Below are 18,848 nucleotides of genomic sequence, written 5' to 3'. Positions count from 1 at the left end.
CCTCCCTGCCTCTCCCCACCCCTGCCTGCCTGGGGCCAGAAAGGGCCTTCGCGGGGCTTCCTTGCACTCCTGCCGGCCTTGCGGGTCCACCGCCGGGCCCCTCATGGGGCTCGGCAGTGGAGCTGCAAGGCCAGCAGCGGCGGCCGAGACCGTTGGGGGCAGGGTGTGTGGCCTTATGGGCAGGGTGTGTGGGTCGCAGCAGAACAGAGTTCAAGTCCAGTGGCACCTTTCAGACCAACAAAGTTTTATTCTGGGTATAAGCTTCCGTGTCCACGCACGCTTCTTCAGATACGAGACAAGAGACAAACAGAAAGACAGAGAGACCAAAACATCTCTAAATGCAAGAGCTCTCGATTCGTCCAGTGAACCGTATTGGTCATAGATTTGGACCGAACAACAGGAAATACTTCCTCATACAGTGCAGAATTAACTTCTGGAATTCATCGCCTCGGGATGGTGCACTGGCTCACAGGTACAGATTTCTGGGAAGACATATTTATTAGCGTCTATGACTTACTTTCACTTGCTTACTTCATTTATATGCATCCCGCTTTTCTCCCCAATGGGGACCCACAGTGTGGCTCACATGGTTCTCCTTGTCTCCCATTTTTCCTCACGGCAACCCTGCGAGGTAGGTTAGGTGGAGAGTGTGTGACTGGCCCAAGGTGGGAATTCGAGTGGTGCAGAGTGGGGATTCGAACTTGGGGGGGGGTCTCGCAGCCATGCCCGTAGCCACAGTGGGGCATTTGAGGGCAGAGCCCCACCACCTATGAGCCCTGCCCCACCACCTGTTGATGCCAGACGCCCCCACCTCCCAGTGGGCCTAGCCCCGCAGTGGTGGCCAGGCTGAGGAAACAAAGGGAGCAGCTTCTGGTTAGTTTCACTCCCTGCTGATCAGCTGAAAGGAGGGCAGTGAAGCTGACCACAAGCGAGCAGGGCAGCGTTCCTTTCCTTCCCCAGCCTCCCTGCTGCTGGGGGGGGGGTCTGGGGAAGGAGAGAGAGAGAGAGAGACGAGGCATGGTGATGGTGGTGGGGAAGCCAATATCTCTCCTGGGGTTGCCAATCTCCAGGTGGTGGCTGGAGATCCCCTGTATTACACCTGATCCAATGCACCCTCTAAGCTGTGGAGTACTGTGAGCAAAAATTCTCCTCTGTGAGCTTATTGGCATTAATTTGTGAGCGAGCGATTTGGCCGCTACATGAATTAAGTGTGCTCTGGAGCCATCCCTTCCTGAGCTACGACAAAAATGTATGAGCCGGAGGCTAAAAAACCGTGAGCTGGCTCGCACTCATCCAGCTTAGAGGGAACCATGACCTGATCTCCAGGTGGACTCTATGGCATTTATACCCCACTGAAGTCCCCAAGCCCCCGTGCTCCTCAGGCTCCACCCCCAAAATCTCCAGTTATTTATTATTTTTAACTATTAAGTATAACGGGTGCCCCATAAGAAAAAAAAACTACCCCACAAAACGAAAAATCCTGACTAGGGCCCTGTTCTCAGGCCCTACACTGTAACCAGGGCTATTTTTGGGCAGGAACACACAGGAACGGAGTTCCGGCTGGCTCCCAAGTTGACCACGCCCAGCAGGAACTCATTAGCATAATAGGCCACACCCAACAGCAGAAACTCATTAGGATTGGCTACATTAGGGGTGTGTGGCCTAACATGCAAAGGAGTTCCTGCTACAAAAAAGCCCTGGGTTTGGACAACAAACAAGGTAAACAGAATAAGGAGCAAAAGGTGGGTGTGGCTGGATGAGCACACTTCTGGTGACATGGGGGTGTGGCCTAATATGCTAATGAGTTCCTGCTGTCGGGTGTGGCCTATTATGCTAATGAGTTCCTGCTGGGCTTTTTCTACAAAAAAGCCCTGATTGTAACTATGACATCACAATGGCTGTCACTAGCCACGAGACTTATCCAAGGAATGTCTGCATTCAGAGGCAACTTACCAGATGTTAGCAGTGGATCACCTTGAAGCTCCTCTACCGCACACCTTGGGTTGCTATTACGGAACAGTTTCCAGGACAATACAATGATCCATTCAATCTCAAACTAGATAGATCCAAGACGGGTAGCCGTGTTAGTCTGTCTGCAGCGCTAGCAGAGAAAAGAGCAAGTGACCAAGTAGCGCCTTGAAGACTGGTGACATTTGTGGCCGGGGGTGAGCTTTTGTCAGTCACTGCTCACCTTCTTCAGAAGAAGATCCATTTCTTGAGTATCTGAAGAAGTGAGCAGTGACTCACGAAGGCCACGAATTTTGTTAGTCTTCAAGGTGCTCCCGGACTCTTGCTCTTTTCTACTCTCCAGCGAGGTCGTCCTTGCATCTACACAGACAAGGGATTCCAGATTGCTTCAGGAATGCTTTTTTTTGAATGCCTCCTCCTTCGATAACTGCCAATAACTCACAACCGGATTCTTTAGTGATGCGACAGTGTGATTCCAAGCAGCGTTACGCACTTCTAAGCCTACTGACTTCAAGGGGAATAGAAGTTTGCAACTCTGTTTAGGACCACACTGCCAGTGTTGCACGAGACGGGCAGGACTGTGGAATGCAGTCCTACAATGGAAGGTCCGGCGACTCCAAAGGTATTAGGATAGTGCAACGAATCTCAGGTGGATGAAGAACTGCTAAACTGTAATCCACTTTCTCCTCCTGTCCCTCACCTTCAAGTCTGAAGTTGGTTCAGGACTTGTTCTCACATATGACTTAGCATCGTTTATACACCTTCTTGCAGGGTAGCCCTATCCACAGCCATTAGCCATGTCAGTTACATGGAACCCCAACATGAACACATAAAGCTGAAACAGACCATCAGTCTATCAACGTCCAGACTGTCTACTCCGACTGGCAGCAGCTCTCCAGGGTCTCAGGTACGGGTCTTTCACATCCCCTCCTACCTGATCCTTTTAACTGGAGATGCCGGGGATTGAACCTGGGACCTTCTGCATGCTGAGCAGATACTCTACCACTGAGCTACAACCCCTCCCCATACCTTCTGTTTGTCAAGGCAGACAACAGAGGCTACCGCCAACAGAGGGTGTCCATAAGCCCTCATAACGATTCCAAGAGACGTCTAACTCTCCACCACTGGCAACAGATGAACCTTAGTCTGATGCAACAAGATAATTATGAACCAGTACCTCCACTCCAGGGATGAGACTTCCTAACAGAGGTCAATGAACATCTGAGCCATAGTTTGCGCTCAGGAAGCCCCAACAACAGAACCCACAAACAACGGAACAGGCAGCTATCTATTATGAAGTGGGGACAGAATACTCTGGTGTACCAACAAGCAGTCAACGACTGGTATCAGTTTATAGATCTTCCAGCAGGGGCCACTTGAATTACACAGTCCAACCTCTGTCTGCTCGGCCTCGAGTTCAAAGCACCAGGAGCTGGAGAGGGCAAAATTAAGGCAAGACGTTCAACGGGGGCTTTGTCTCGCTACCGGGCAACTCGTTGGGTCTCACAAGGGTCTCTTTGTCTTGGGCCGCCCCTACCAGCCCCCTCCGGAGACATGGGAAAGAAGAAAATCCTGGCTTGAAGGGGGGCGACTAAGCCAAGTGACTTCACGGTACTGGATCTCAAAAGTTATACCATTAACTGAGCCAAGACATATTTTTAATACTCCCCGGCCTCAACATACAACACTCTATTGCTCCCAACAACTTGTATTTTTTAATCTTTAACGAGGGATTGCGTGGGATATTTTCTTGAGCTAATACCGTAAAATCCAGATAATCATAAAAAGCAAATCAGTAAACACCCAACGTATGTTAATTGCTCTTTTTCTTCTACCCTTGGCACGCCACCAAGAGTTTACATTAAGTTGCCTCTAATAAGAATCTAAGCTGAAATGAGTCTATAAGAGTTTGAATTCTTGAAATTCCTACATTTGATTATGTGGGAGGGGGGAAATTCCATCTGGCACTGCATATGGAAGAAGCTGGGACCGAACATTAAAGATTGTGTCCAGATCACGGGAGGTGGTAGTTCTGTTCTGTTCTGCTATGGTCAGGCCTCACCTGGAGTCCTGTGTCCAGTTTTGGGCACCACATTTTAGGAAGGATGTTGACAAGCTCAAGCGTGTCCAGAAGAGGGCAACCAGGATGGTGAGAGGGTTGGAATCCAAGTCTTATGAGGAAAGGCTGAAAGAGTTGGGTATGTTTAACCTGGGAAAGAGAAGGTTTAGAGGGGACATGATTGCAGTCTTCAAATATTGGAAGGGCTGACATGTAGAAAATGGAGCAGGGAGTCGACACTGGCTAAATATCAGGAGAAACTTCCTAACTGTAAGAGTGGTTGAGCAGTGGAGCAGACTGCCTCGGGAGGTGGTGGATGCTCCTTCGCTGGACGTTTTCAAGCGGAGGCTGGACGACCATCTTTCGGGTATGTTGTAGGGCTATCTTTCGGCTATGCTCCTGCAGAGTGCAGGGGGTTGTGGACTAGATGACCTGCAAGGTCCCTTCCAAGTCTTTCTATGATATACTCAAGTATCCAAGTTATAAGGCCCACCCAATGTACAAGCCTGTGTAGGCACAGTTCTTGGTCCTCACCATGGTTTGAAAATCAGGAACCAGCCACAGAAATGTGAGATCCCTGATTTTCTTACGCCCTCTGATTCCTTTGGTGGTCTTAACCGTGTTTTTTGTACCTTTTCATTCTGAGTCCATTCTTTGCAACACCCATTCTGACTGGGATATAAGGACTCAAGAATCTCCATTCCTACTAGTATCGGAGAAAGGAAGCTTTGACTCTCAGAAGTTTATACCTCGAAAATATTGTTGGTCTCTAAGGAGATACGGGTCTCTAATCGAGCTGTTCTACTGCAGACCAACATGGCTACCCTCTGAAACTATCTTCACGGTATAGTGTTGCACCCACCACCGGAAAGGCCCTGCTGGTGGACCTCCTGATGGCACCTGGGTTTTGGCCACTCTGTTACACAAAGTGTTGGACTGGATGGGCCATTGGCCTGATCCAACATGGCTTCTCTTAGGTTCTTATATCTGGGGCAGTGATGCTCTGTAATCTTGGTGCTTGGGTGGGCAACAGTGGGAGGGCTTCTGGAGTTCTGGCCCCACTGATGGACCTCCTGATGGCACCTGGGTTTTGGCCACTCTTTGACACAGAGTGTTAGACTGGATGGGCCATTGGCCTGATCCAGCATGGCTTCTCTTAGGTTCTTATATCTGGGGCAGTGATGCTCTGTAGTCTTGGTGCTTTGGGGGGGGCAACAGTGGGAGGGCTTCTGGAGTTCTGGCTCCGCTGTTGGACTTCCTGGTGATGTCACCAGGGTTTTGACCACTCTTTACACAGAGTGTTAGACTGGATGGGCCATTGGCCTGATCCAGCATGGCTTCCCTTATGTTCTTATATCGGGTGCAGTGATGCTCTGTAGTCTTGGTGCTTGGGTGGGCAACAGTGGGAGGGCTTCTGGAGTTCTGTCTCTGCTGGTGGACCTCCTGAGGGCACCTGGGTTTTGGGCAGTCCCTGACACAGAGTGTTGGACTGGATGGGACATTGGCCTGATCCAACATTGCCTTCTCTTAGGTTCTTAAAGCCAGCATGCCATGCCAATCATGTCATCTCCAGTTGAGCTATCAACACCATTCACTGCCAGATTCCACCAACTCAAAGCAATTTCCAGGAATCACAGTTGGAAGTTCAATGGAGACCTGATATGAGGCAATCAGGGGCACTGTTGAGATTCATATGCTCCTTCACCTCCTCTCCCACACAGGCAGACCCCCACGCTCCACTTTAATTTCTGAAGATTACCATGGTAAACCACAGTGTGAAACCAGCGAGGGTTAGTGGGAACACTGGCACTGACATACAAGCAGCTGCAGTTTTCTCCAAAACAGAAAGGGAGGAGGAGATGAAGAATAGGGAGAGGAGGAGGAGGAGGAGAGAGAGAAGGAGGAAGAAGAAGAGGAGGAGGAGGAGGAAGAAGAAAAGGAGGAGGAGGAAGAGGAAGAAGAAGAAGAGTTGGATTTTATACCCCACTTTTACCCAAAGGAGTCTCAGAGTGGCTTACAATTACCTTCCCTTCCTTTCCCCACAACAGGCACCCGCTGAGGCAAGTGGGGCTGAGGGAATTCTGAGAGGACTGTGAGTGACCCAAGGTCACTCAGTTGGCTTCATGTGGAAACCCGGTTCTCCAGATTAGAGGCCGCCATTCTTAACCACTGCACCACACTGGCTTATGCTTACAGGGAGGCCAGGCTTACTCCAACAAGGGCCAAGTCCTTTTCAGTGGCAGCTCCTACCTGGTGGAACGAGCTCCCAGAGGAGATCAGGGCCCTGCGGGACCTTTTACAGTTCCGCAGGGCCTGCAAGACGGAGCTCTTCCGCCAGGCTTTCGAGTAAGAGCCTCAACTACCACTACCACTACCACCACTAGTAGACCTGAGGGGTGGCCCCATGAAGATCAACCATGACTTCGCTGTGATCCGTACCGCTGGATGGGGTCGAGTAACATCTATTACCTATTGCTATGTAAGATACTGGGGAGTTCATCTTGCAAATTTGATTCCATCCTGCTAAATTTTGATTGTAACTACTGAGCACTCTAATGTTGATTGTTTATCCTGTTTTATGCTTTGGCACATGGTGCCCTATTGTAAGCTGCCCTGAGCCCGCTCGCGGGGAGGGCAGGGTAGAAATATAATAATTAAACAAAAAAAAGAGGGAAGAGGAGGAGGAGGAGGAGGAGGAGGAGGAGGGGCGCATGAGTTTACAAGGCACTCCTGATGGACCAAACTATAGTTTGCACAGAGTAAGAATCTCTTTCAAGCGGTTTTTATTATTTATTGTTTTAGATTTCTACCCCGCCTTGCCTGCACATGCTTTTGCTTGGGTCTCCATCAAAGATGCAACCACTTGCATCCAGGACACCTCATATGCAAAAACACATCCAGGCATACCCACATGAAGCTGCCTCACACTGGTCCATCAAGATCAGTATTGCCAACTCAGATTGGCAGCAGCTCTATAGAATCTCAAGACAGAGGTCTTTCACATTACCTGCTACCTGGCCCATTTTAAGCGGTGATGCTGAACCTGGGTATTGAACCTGGGACCTTCTGTGCACAGAGCAGAGGCTTGGCCACTGAGCCGTGTTCCTTATTTTTCAGGAAAGCATGCCAAAAAAAAAATGTTAGATGAAGACTTGATATGAGGCCAGGGACACAGGGAAGAAATGAAGGTCACTGACACCCTCAAACTCAGTTCCAACGAAGTGTTGGAGACTGTGGAGCGACAAGACTTGAACGATTGGCCGAGCCGCACAATGTCAGGATTGTTGAGCACTCCGGAAAGCAAAAGGAGAAGAGGATCGACAAAGGCAATTTTCTTCTTCAGTGGCTTATGAAGGAGCCAGGAGGCAAAGGACTCTTTCATTGATGCACGGCAACACATAATTGCTTTAGGGAAGTCAGACACGTTGCAGCTGAACGTCCCTATTCAGCAAAACACAGTGGACTCGTGACGGTGCGAGGAGACATGCAACAGGCAGGGAAATATATGCAGTCGGCTTCCTGAAAGGAAACCATTTGAGAGCTCGGGAGACTGAGGTGGTTTTCAGGTGGAGTTAGTGTACTGGAAAACACACGGTCCCAGTACACTGACAGTAGCCAGAGACATGCATGGTGACATTCACACGTTCACTGTGATGTGTGTGTATCTTTAAGTAGGGATGTGCATTCGGTTCGTCCGAACCGAATGCACCCCCGAAAATGGCCCATTCGGACCCCTTTCGAGCTGTTGCAGGCCGATTCAGATTCTCTGATCTGAATCGGCTTACTGCCGAATTGCCGCCGAATTTCGGTGGCATTTCAGCCCCATTATATCCTATGGGCCATTGAAGTCAATGGTGAAAACATAGGGTATATTCTGGGGGCTGGAGGGGAGGGGGTTTGAGGGAGATGCTTCAAACTCGCAGGGTAGCTGCTGGAGCCTCTCCCCAAGGTACCAACCATGTTTGAAGAGCAGTGGACCAGGGGGTCCAAATCTACGCACCCCCAAACAGGTTGCCCCTACCCCCTCCATTGTTCTCTGTGGTGGGGGAAAAGTTACTTTTTTCCCACCATAGAGAACAATGGAGGGGATAGGGGCAACCTGTTTGAGGGCCCGTAGAATTGGACCCCCTGGTCCAATGCTCTTGAAACTTGGTTGGTATCTTGGGGAGAGGCTCCAGCAGCTACCCCGCGAGTTTGGAGCCTCACCCTCAAGCCCCCTCCCCTCCAGCCCCTAGAATATACCCTATGTTTTCGCCATTGACTTCAATGGCCCATAGGATATAATGGGGCTGAAATTGACATTCGGCTGGCCAAATCCTACTGACGAAACTGACATGTGGGAGTCTTACTGCCAGCCGAAATTGATTCTGCCCGATTCGGCCAAATCCGAATGGGCCGAATTTATTTATTTATTGCACACCCCTATCTTTAAGTATGTGGCTTTCCATTCTATGGTGATGTATTTAACCTGATAGAATGGAGAGGGTCAGCGTACTCTCTGGTCCTGCGATGTTGTTCTTCGCTCTCCGTTCTTGGCGTCTCCCTCTACTAAATAAAGCTGGTCGATAAACAACGACTGGGTGTTGTTGTTCACCAGACGAGGCATATCGCCGAAGAACACTACATGGGGTCAGAAGAACTGACTATTTCCAGCCTCCACCTCCATTTCTGTTGGCTGGTAATCTTGCAGAAAACTGGAAGGCATGGGAGCAGGCTTTCCAATTTTATTTAATTGCCATTGCCGCTGATAACGTGGCTGACAAGAGACAAATAGCTATATTGCTAAGTGTGATTGGCGAAGACACCGTGAGAAAATATAACGCATTTGTTTCTGAGAATGGAAAACCACGTACTTAAAGATACAGACACATCACACACTGCATATACATATCTGCCTTATAACGAGTCCACCCATTGGTCTTTTTAGCTCATAGAATCCCAGAGTTGGAAGGGGCCATACAGGCCATCTAGTCCAACCCCCTGCTTAATGTAGGACTAGCCTAAGCTCATACCTTGAATAAACCTTTGTTGGTCTTAAAGGTGCCACTGGAGTCTAAATTTCTTCAAGTGTTTCTCCAGCCACTGCTTAAAGACTGCCAGTGAGGGGGAGCTCACCACCTCTCTAGGCAGCTGCTTCCACTGTGGCACAATTCTGACCGTAAAGAAGTTTTCCCTAATATCCAGCCAGTACCTTCCTGCCCTTAATTTAAACCCATTATTGTGAGTCCCGTCCTCTGCTGCCAAGAGGAACAGCTCCCTGCCCTCCTCTAAGTGACAGCTCTTCAAAGACTTCAAGAGAACCATCCTATCTCCCCTCAACCTCTTCTTCAGACTCAATATTATCTGCTTGACCGGTGGCAGCTCTACTGAACCTCAAGCAAAGAAAGGTGTCATACCTGCTACTGGAAGTCTCTTAGATGGACTGGTAAGATTTGAACATAGAAACCTCAGCATGCAATGCAGGTGCTCTACCAAAGAGTCAGGAAGCGCCCTAGAGTGTCTTTAAACTAACAGAACATTTCTCTCCCCTCCTCCCCAGCGTATGTTTGCCCAGGATTTGAACCCTCTCACCACCAAAGTGAAAACCATACCCCCAGAACCACAAGTCTTATACTAACTGGAGAGGATGAAACACATGAGAACATAAGAACATAAGAGAAGCCCAGTTGGATCAGGCCAATGGCCCATCCAATCCAACACTCTGTGTTACAAAGTGACCCAAACCCAGGTGCCATCAGGAGGTCCACCAGCGGGGCCAGAGCTCCAGAAGCCCTCCCACTGTTGCCCCCCCCAAGCACCAAGAATACAGAGAAGCCCAGTTGGATCAGGCCAATGGCCCATCCAATCCAACACTCTGTGTTACACAGTGACCCAAACCCAGGTGCCATTAGGAGGTCCACCAGTGAAGCCAGAGCTCCAGAAGCCCTCCCACTCTTCCCCCCCCAGCACCAAGAAGACAGAGCATCACTGCCCCAGACAGAGTGTTCCATCCATACCTTGTGGCTAATAGTCACTGATGGAGCTCTGCTCCATATGTTTCTCCAATCCTCTCTTGAAGCTATCTATGCTTATAGCTGCCGCCACTTCCTGCAGCAATGAATTCTACATGTTAATTACTCTTTGGGTGAAGAAATGCTTCCTTTTGGTGGGGATTGAGGCGAGGAGGGACTTCAGACGGATATAACGCCATAGACTCCACCCTCCCAAGCAGTCATTTCCTCCAAGGGAACTAATGTTGCCAACCTCCAGGTGAGGGCTGAAGATCTGGAATTACAACTGATCTCCAGATGACAGAGATCAGTTCTCCAGGAGAAAATGGCTGCTTTGGAAGGTGGAGTTTATGGTGTTCTAACCTGCTGAGGTCACTTCCAAGCTCAAACCTCATTCTCCCAAGGCTCCACCCCCGCGGGGGGGGGGGAGTAGGTGGGAGGCCAGGAGAGTAACAGAGGCCGAACGACTGATGGGGTGGGGGCGGAAAGGAAGTGATAGCCATGGACGGGAGAGGCAGAGAGAGTAAGAAAAGGGATGGCAGGAAGGAGAAAGAGTGTGACAGAAGTCAGGGGAGAGGGGAAGAAACAGAGGTGGGGGGGGATGGAATAGCCGCTCCTGCAAGTTTCTTGTGGGTCCCCACTTGTCTACTCGATAATTCCGTCTCCAAGGCCCTGACCTGGAGAGCCCGGGCTAGACCCTTCTCGTTAGATCTTGGAAGGCTATGCGGGGTTGGCCCTAGCCAGTATGTGGATGAACACCCATGAAGCTGCCTTATACTGAATCAGACCATTGGTCCATCAAAGTCAGTATTGTCTACTCAGAATCGTAGCAACTCTCCAGGATTGCAGGCAGAGGTCTTTCACATTACCAGTTGCCTGGTCCTTTTTACTGGAGCTGCCAGGGATTGAACCTGGGACCTTTTGCATACCAAGCAGATGCTCTGCCACTGAGACCTCCAAGGAATACCCCACCAGGGTCGCCCTAAATCAGCTGTGACTTGACGACGACAGCAACAACAAAAAGGCCAAATGAGCCTACTGGCTCATTCAGTGATGCTGAAAACACACTTTTAGCAAGTGCAAATACAACCTCTTTGGGTCAGGAAAAGGTAAAGTCGTCTGCATCGGTGTTCTTGAACCCCTGCCAAACCCAGCAGCCGACAGCCAACGTTTCCAGGCAACTGCGGGCTTTTTGAGAGCAACGACCGGTGCCGGTTCACCTTTTTGCAACAGCCGAATGGGATCCGCAGTCGGACGCTCTGCGCAGGGGGAGCTGTGACACAGGAACGCTTAGCACGTCAGTCCCCCAAATCGCACAGGTCTTTACCGGGTAGATAAGTTTATCCTCAAGCCTGCATGCCCCGAGCATGAGGCTGTCACCACGCAAGAACGTTCTCTGACAGCTGTCGCGCGGAAAGCCAGCCAGCAACTCTAGAGCACAGTGCGGTGTCGTTCCATGGGGTGAGAACTGCACGGTTTGTACACGTGGGGCCCGTTTGACTGGGTCCCTCCTAGTTTCACTAGTTCAGTATTAGTTGTCAGTTCTTACTTGCTAGGGAAGGGGAAGAAGGGGAAGAAGGGGAGGAGGAGGAGGAGGAGGAGGAGGAGGAGATTGGATTCATACCCTGCCCTTCACACAGAGTCTCAGAGCGGCTAACAAACTCTTTTCCCTTCCCCTCCCAACAACAGACACCCTGTGAGGTAGGTGGGGCTGAGGGAGCTCTTTCGAGAACTGCCCTTGACAGAACTATGGCTTGCCCAAGGTCATCCAGCAGCTGCAAGTGGAGGAGTGGGAAATCAAACCCGGTTCTCCCAGATTAGAGTCCGCGCACTTAACCACCACACCAAATTGACTTGGGAAGGTTGGCCTTGTACGCTTTTCTGCCCTTTAGCAGTCTGTGGGCCATGCTTGGGATGGCCACAATTCCTTGGGGAATGGCAAAACAGCTTCCTGGGCTACTGGCTCTTTCGCACTCGCCCTGGATGACACGGTTTAAAAATACAGGTGAGTGTCTTGTTATAACACTTGGCATTTAGAAAGTGCTTTAGAGGGATCTGAATACTTTGCCGACCTAATCTCAGCAACCCAGACAAGAGACAGAGAATTAAATCTATTTATTATTGCTTTCATATTGCAGATGGGGGACTGGGACAGCTGCTTTGCCCACAGGAGGTCCCAGGTTCAATCCCCGGCTTCTCCAGCTAAAAGGATCAGGTACTAGGTGATGTGAACGACCATCACCTGAGACCCTGGAGAGCTGCTGCTGGGTACTTCTAGGAACTGCCAGGAACTCTACGGTCAGAACTTCCTATAATATAGACTAATAAAATATTTTTTTTAAAGAACTTCCTATAAGTAGACAAGGCCTTATTTTTTGTTTTTGTTTTTGCCTGGGGACACTGTGCCACCCACAACCTCCCCCCCAGTTGCCAAGCACTGACTAGCAATCCTACCCTCACTCCAAATACAGGCCCCAAAGAGCACTTCGGTCGGGGTCACAACACCGCCTAGTGACCCCGGGACCTAAAGAGGCCAGGCTTGCTGCCACAAGGGCCAGGTCCTTTTCGGTGGCGGCTCCTACCTGCTGGAATGAACTCCCGGAGGAAATCAGAGCCCTACGGGACCTTTTACAGTTCCGCAGGGCCTGCAAGATGGAGCTCTTCCACCAGGCTTTTGAGTAGGAGCCGCCACCGCCACTATTACCACCATCGTGTACTGCAGAGCAGTGCCGTCAGGGGGGGCTGATTAGCCATCAGGAACATCTCGGCCCATGGCATGCCCCCCTTTCTTCTGACCTTGCGGTGACATATAATAATGAGTGAGTATTTTAATTATCGATGCATCCTGTAAGATTGAATTGTGTTTTAAGTGGTAAACTGCATAATTTTATCACACTCTGGGTGCCTAAATTGTTTTAATGGTGTTGTATTTTATTGCACTGGGGTGCCTGTGTAAGCCGCCCTGAGCCCGCGTGCAGGGAGGGCGGGGTATAAATGAAATAAATGAAATAAATAAATAAATAAATAAATAAAGGCTAAGGTTCAACAGTGGCGGAGAGGAACTGCCCCTGCATCTTCAGAGGTTCCTTGATCATTAAAAAGATTACAGTTCCATATTGAATATTGAAGAGTTATATGGTATCTCTCCTTATATATAATTGAATAGTGGGGGCCAAAGTTCTAATTCTAAAATGCACTCCCTTAGTGTATGGCTGATGGCACTGCTCCTCAGCATATATCACCACCAATCAGAAGGCATAGCCCGGATCCCGCCCACACCACAACTGCTGCGACAACCTGGTCTTTTGCATATGGAAGCTGATTGGACTTCACTCCATTCCACACCTCAAACTCCCCCCCCCCCGGAAGGCAGTTGGAATGTCAGTTGCATATGGAATCTGCTGTATTCTGGTGGTGTGCAGGTCCCAGATTCATGTTTTAAAAGCAGACTGACACTGTTTGCCCAAAGTCAGAGCACTCTCCCAGAGCCTCTTTCTAGATCTCGTTGTATTTATTTCCACAACGGGCCTTATTTCTAGTATTATTATATTTGTCTGTTTGATGGGGGGGCACGCAGGGCCTGCAGCAGACGTCTGGCTGTGCACCGCTGACTTAGTGCAAGCAGACAACAAGGAATCGTTTTAGTGATTTTCGCAAGGACTGTCACACATGCAGAAATATCCCGTGGGCTCCGGCCCCCATGATACTTTGCACAGAACTAGCGCAGGAGAAGCCACCGTCATCGGCATTTCCCCACATCCCATCCAACCTGAGGAGGGGAAGGCGGCATGGTACAGCCATGTCCTAAGAATTCGACTCTGTATAGATTAGAAAGTGTTTTACCTCAGCAATCTCAAAACCTTGACTATTCCTTTTATACATATATTCCCTGCCTGTTTAATAAAAATCTTTGTTCTGATTCTGAAAGTCAATTTGCCTCAAGTGCCATTTCAGAAGGGTTTCAGAAGAGAGCCAGTTTGGTGTAGTGGTTAAGTGTGCGGACTCTAATCTGGGAGAACCGGGTTTGATTCCCCACTCCTCCACTTGTACCTGCTGATGTGACCTTGGGTCAGTCACAAGCTCTGGCACAGCTGTCCTTGAAAAAGAGCAGTTTGTGTCAGAGTTCTCTCAGCCCCACCCACCTCACAGGGTGTCTGTTGTGGGGAGGGGAAGGGAAAGGAGTTTGTATGCCACTCTGAGACTCCAAGTGAAGGGCAGGGTATAAATCCAATCTCTTCTTCTTCTCTTCTTTATAAAACAGGACGGCTCCTGTCTTTCTCTCAAGTTCCTGTACTGGGTCTAAAGCCTAAACAACTGTCTATCCAAAGGGTGGGACAGTTTCAAGTTCATATAAAAGGGAAATGATACACACACTACGGTAAGACGACTCAGACACTGAGAAGAACTGAAGTCTTGGTGGGAAAAATCTGACAGGCAGTTGGGGAGACACGGGGGCCCGCCATATGTCTCGGAATCTAAGATCTCAGAAGCTAAACAGGGCCCACAGAAGAAGAAAAAGAGCTGGGTTTTATACCATGTTTCTCTACCTTAAGGCATCTCAAAGCAGCTTACAATTGCCTTCCCCTCCCCATAACAGACACCTTGTGGGTAGGTGGGACTGAGAGAGAACTGTGACTGGCCCAAGGTCACCCAGCAGGCTTCATGTGAAGGAGTGGGGAATCATACCTGGTTCTCCGTTGCTCTTAATCACTATACCACTCTGGTATTTGGAAGGGAGACCACCAAGGAAGACTCTGAAGGGGCAAACCACCTCTGCTTTATCACTTGCCTTGAAAACCCCGTGGGGTCACCCTAAGACAGCTGTGACTTAACGGGCACTTTACACACACGGCATGAGGCTGCGAGATCTTAACACACTGATGCAACCCATGCGCCACAACGGTAACGTAGAAGGCAGTCCCAAGTGTTACACAAAAGGGACAAGGCTAATGCGGGCACGCTGTTAAAAAGGCTGCACTGTGCAAAACCAACACATCCTATAATTAAAAAGTAAGCGGTTGTTTTTACATCAACACCGAATGCTGAGCTGGCTCTCGAACTGCAAGCGTTATCTGATCTTGCCGTGGATTGCTACATCCTAGAAATGTGCAAACAGAAGACAGCATTATCAGATAAGCCATACTAAAACAATTACAGAAGACAGTGTTACTCACCACCTAAAGATATATATATATAAAAAAACCCCACTTCTCACTCGCGGCAGTGCCAAATTTTTACGGGATACCAGTTCCAACGTGCTACTGTGTCGGTGACGAATTCCGGCTAATCCCCGGTTCCCACTGCCAGCAGAGGATGCATCATGAAAACTCATTCCAGAGGGGAAGCTGTGTTACGTGCACAGCTGTTCCAGTGGAACAGCCCACCGATTTCAACGAGTTTGGACAGGAGGAACTTGGCACGGGATCACACTGTTAGTCTGCCAGGGCCAAAATAACAAACCGTAAAGACAGGGGGGTTAGGGGATTATCGGGGCATAACCCTCTGCGAGCTGGAGCGCACTTGGACATTTGCACAACTCAGCATCAGGGGAAGGCCTCAGTCTCTATGCCCTGTTGTTGAGCCTCCAGAGGAACTGATTGGCCACTGTGAGAGACAGATGAACTAGATGGACCACTGGTCTGATCGGACAGGATTCTTCTGATGTTCTTATGAAGCAGGCCCGTAGCCCGGAATTATAAAGTCGGGAGGCATTTAAATTTCTTAGGGAGCACTGGCTAATCGAATTAAAGAAGTACCTGGCTCCTTCCCCTCACCTGCTGCCACTCGGAGGCCCTGGGCTGGATGGGAAGCTGTGGGGCCTTGCAAGTAAGTCGGGGGGCCTAGCCCCGAGATGCCCCACGGTAGCTACGGGCCTGTTGTGAAAGTCTAGGCTTCTATGCCCTGTTGTTGGCCCTCCATAGTAATTGGCCATCCACTGTATAAGACAGGATGCTGGACTAGATGGACTACTGGTCCGATCCAGCAGAGCTCTTCTTATGTTCTCATGAAGGCCTCAGCCTCTATGCCCTGTTGTTGGCCCTCCATAGTGATTGGCCGTCTACTGTATAAGACAGGATGCTGGACTAGATGGACTACTGGTCCGATCCAGCAGAGCTCTTCTTATGTTCTCATGAAGGCCTCAGCCTCTATGCCCTGTTGTTGGCCCTCCATAGTAATTGGCCGTCCACTGTATAAGGCAGGATGCTGGACTAAATGGACCACTGGTCCAATCCAGCAGAGCTCTTCTTATGTTCTCATAAAGGCCTCAGCCTCTATGCCCTGTTGTTGGCCATCCATAGTAACTGGCCACTGTGTGAGACAGGATGCTGGACTAGATGGACCACTGGTCCGATCCAGCAGAGTTCTTCTTATGTTCTCATGAAGGCCTCAGCCTCTATGCCCTGTTGTTGGCCCTCCATCGTAATTGGCCATCCACTCTATAAGGCAGGATGTTGGACTAGATGGACTACTGGTCCGATCCAGCAGAGCTCTTCTTATGTTCTCATGAAGGCCTTGGCCTCTATGCCATGTTGTTGGCCATCCATAGTAACTGACCACTGTGTAAGACAGGATGCTGGACTAGATGGACCACTGGTCTGATCCAGCAGGGCTCTTCTGATGTTCTTATGAAGGCCTTGGCCTCTATGCCCTGTTGTTGGCCATCCATAGTAACTGGCAACTGTGTGAGACAGGATGCTGGACTAGATGGACCACTGGTCTGATCCAGCAGGGCTCTTCAGATGTTCTTATGAACCACTTGCCAGATCCCATCATTCTGACCAATATGAGGCACATGAGTCTGTGGAGGGGTTGATAGGATAGTTTGTTTAACAGGTTAATGTTCTTTTTAAAAAAAAAAAAAATCTTGATCCTCAAGGCAGCCTCTGTGGGAAATCCATCTTTCTGTAGACTCTGATCTTATCCACACAAAAAGCTTGAAGCGGCTGACTAAGACAACGGTAAAAGGTTTGTTTGTTGCAAGGCTACGTTTTGGATCTTATCTGCTTTACCTGGGTGGACCTTCACACCTGGTAAGGACGCAGCACGGCTCTAACGTGGGAGTTTCCCCAACTGCAGCAGGGCGTGTGAAAGGCCCCATCCAAAAAAATCCACACCTGTGCTACTATCACAGGATCACCACAAACACTTTTGAGCAACAGCATCCCGTTCCTATAACCTAGAAATCCAGGTTGTCCCTATCTGAGAACTTCCCGGGTCTTCTAGGTGGGAACATCGCTCTCCTCCTTTCCCAGGAGTATCTGGGATGGTGAGCCTTTGGAGCCGAACGTCAACGGATCCAACGGACACCTCCTCTTTCGTAACAGATCTTCGCGGTGACCTCTTTCTTCTCAATGGGAAGGGAGCCTTGATGGAAGAGCAGGATAAACGTGTAAAAGGTGGACGTGGTGCTTGTGCATCTCTCTGTGTTACCACTTCCCGAACCAAAGGCTTAGATACGTGCATTATTATTATTTTTTGCCGTCAAGTCACAGGTGACTTATGGTGACCCTCAGGGGTCATTTCGTAGAAAAAGAGGTGCAGGAGCTCATTAGCATAAGTCATTAGCATAACTCATTAGCGTGACTTATTTGCATATGCCACACACCCCTGACATCACCAGAAGTGTGTCAGGAGGCAACACCCACCGCTCAGGCTCCACTGGACTGTTTTGGATTGCTAGCTATTGGGGGGGGGGAGAGAACGTGCAGATCTCCTCATAGAGGAGGGAGAGCTTGTACCGGAATAAAACTTGGTCTTAAAGGTGCAACTGGACCGGGGGCCGGGGGGGGCTCTGCAATTTACCTGGCTGCTTCTTGCTCTGCCTGAGGGCTGCTGGGAGCAGGGAGCGGAGCTTGTTGCATGTGCCCGCCCCTGGGCTCTGTACTGCTGGAGCTCCACTCCTGTGCGCTCCCGCAGGAAATGACCCCTGGTGACCGCATAGGGTTTTCAAGGCAAGAGACATTCAGAGATGGTTCACCACTCTGAGGAAAGAACCTGGACTTCCTAGGTGGTTTTCCATCCCAATACTAGCCAGAGATGGCTGTGCTTTGCTTTCGAGATTGGGCTAGCCTGGGCTATCCAGGTCAGGGCAGAGAGGTGAACCAGACAGACCCAAAGAGCACTGCCAGACTCCTCAAGAAGAAACTCTCCTTTCCTACAGGCCGGGACCAGCTTCCAGGTAGAATATGTTGCCTAGCGACCCCCTGCCCGCAATGCTGGAGAGAGCTATGCACAGCCTGCAGCCCACCATCTCAGATATGTTGGGGAGAGGAGGGGAGGAGAAGAATAGGCTTGCAGTTTGCCTGCTCGTGGCCCCAATTCCTCCACCCCTGACGATCCGAGGAGCAGAAGCGGGGGGGAATGGTGGGGAAGAGCACCGATGGTGCTACTCTAGCAACTTCACCAATCTCTCTGGTAAAGACCATAGAAACGGAAGAGATTGCCGCTGTGTCACCTGAAAGTGGCATCCCATCCTCCGGACCTCAACCTGAAAACATCACAACCTCCATGACGCTCTAGGAATCTCCCCAGTCTCCGTGGTTTTTGACCATAAAGTTGGGCAATTTCTAGAGCATCACCGAGAATGTGATGTCATCATCCCCTGAAACGCTATCCTCCCCGGACTCCACGCCAAAAATCCCCCTGCGTTTGCCAGTGTCGGGCTGGCGACTCGAGAGAAGAAAGATGCCCAGACGGGGTTAGATCCTATAGAGTGTTTCCCCAAACAAAAGAATTTCTGTCGGCAGACCACGACCTTTTCGTCACCCCTCTAAGAGACACGTGGCATTTTGAAGAGGGAGTTTGGGGCTGCAAGGGGAGAGAAGAAACTC

The 18,848-nt window shown here is 49.9% G+C and overlaps 1 protein-coding gene and 1 non-coding gene across 2 annotated transcripts in view; both read right to left on the bottom strand.

Annotated features, from left to right (window-relative positions):
* Nucleotides 1-18,848, bottom strand: part of SLC4A4 (solute carrier family 4 (sodium bicarbonate cotransporter), member 4) — a 298,401-nt gene that overhangs the window by 193,845 nt on the left and 85,708 nt on the right. The gene's annotated exons all lie outside the window — the stretch shown is intronic.
* TRNAA-AGC lies at nt 2,917-2,988 on the bottom strand. Its single transcript has one exon. It is a non-coding gene; the product is annotated as a tRNA-Ala (tRNA).

Source organism: Gekko japonicus, unplaced genomic scaffold (genome assembly GCF_001447785.1).
Source record: "Gekko japonicus isolate JY-2015 unplaced genomic scaffold, Gekko_japonicus_V1.1 scaffold350, whole genome shotgun sequence".
Lineage (NCBI taxonomy): Eukaryota > Metazoa > Chordata > Lepidosauria > Squamata > Gekkonidae > Gekko > Gekko japonicus.
Note: the sequence above shows the minus strand (reverse complement) of the source record. Positions and strands in the feature narration are given on the sequence as shown.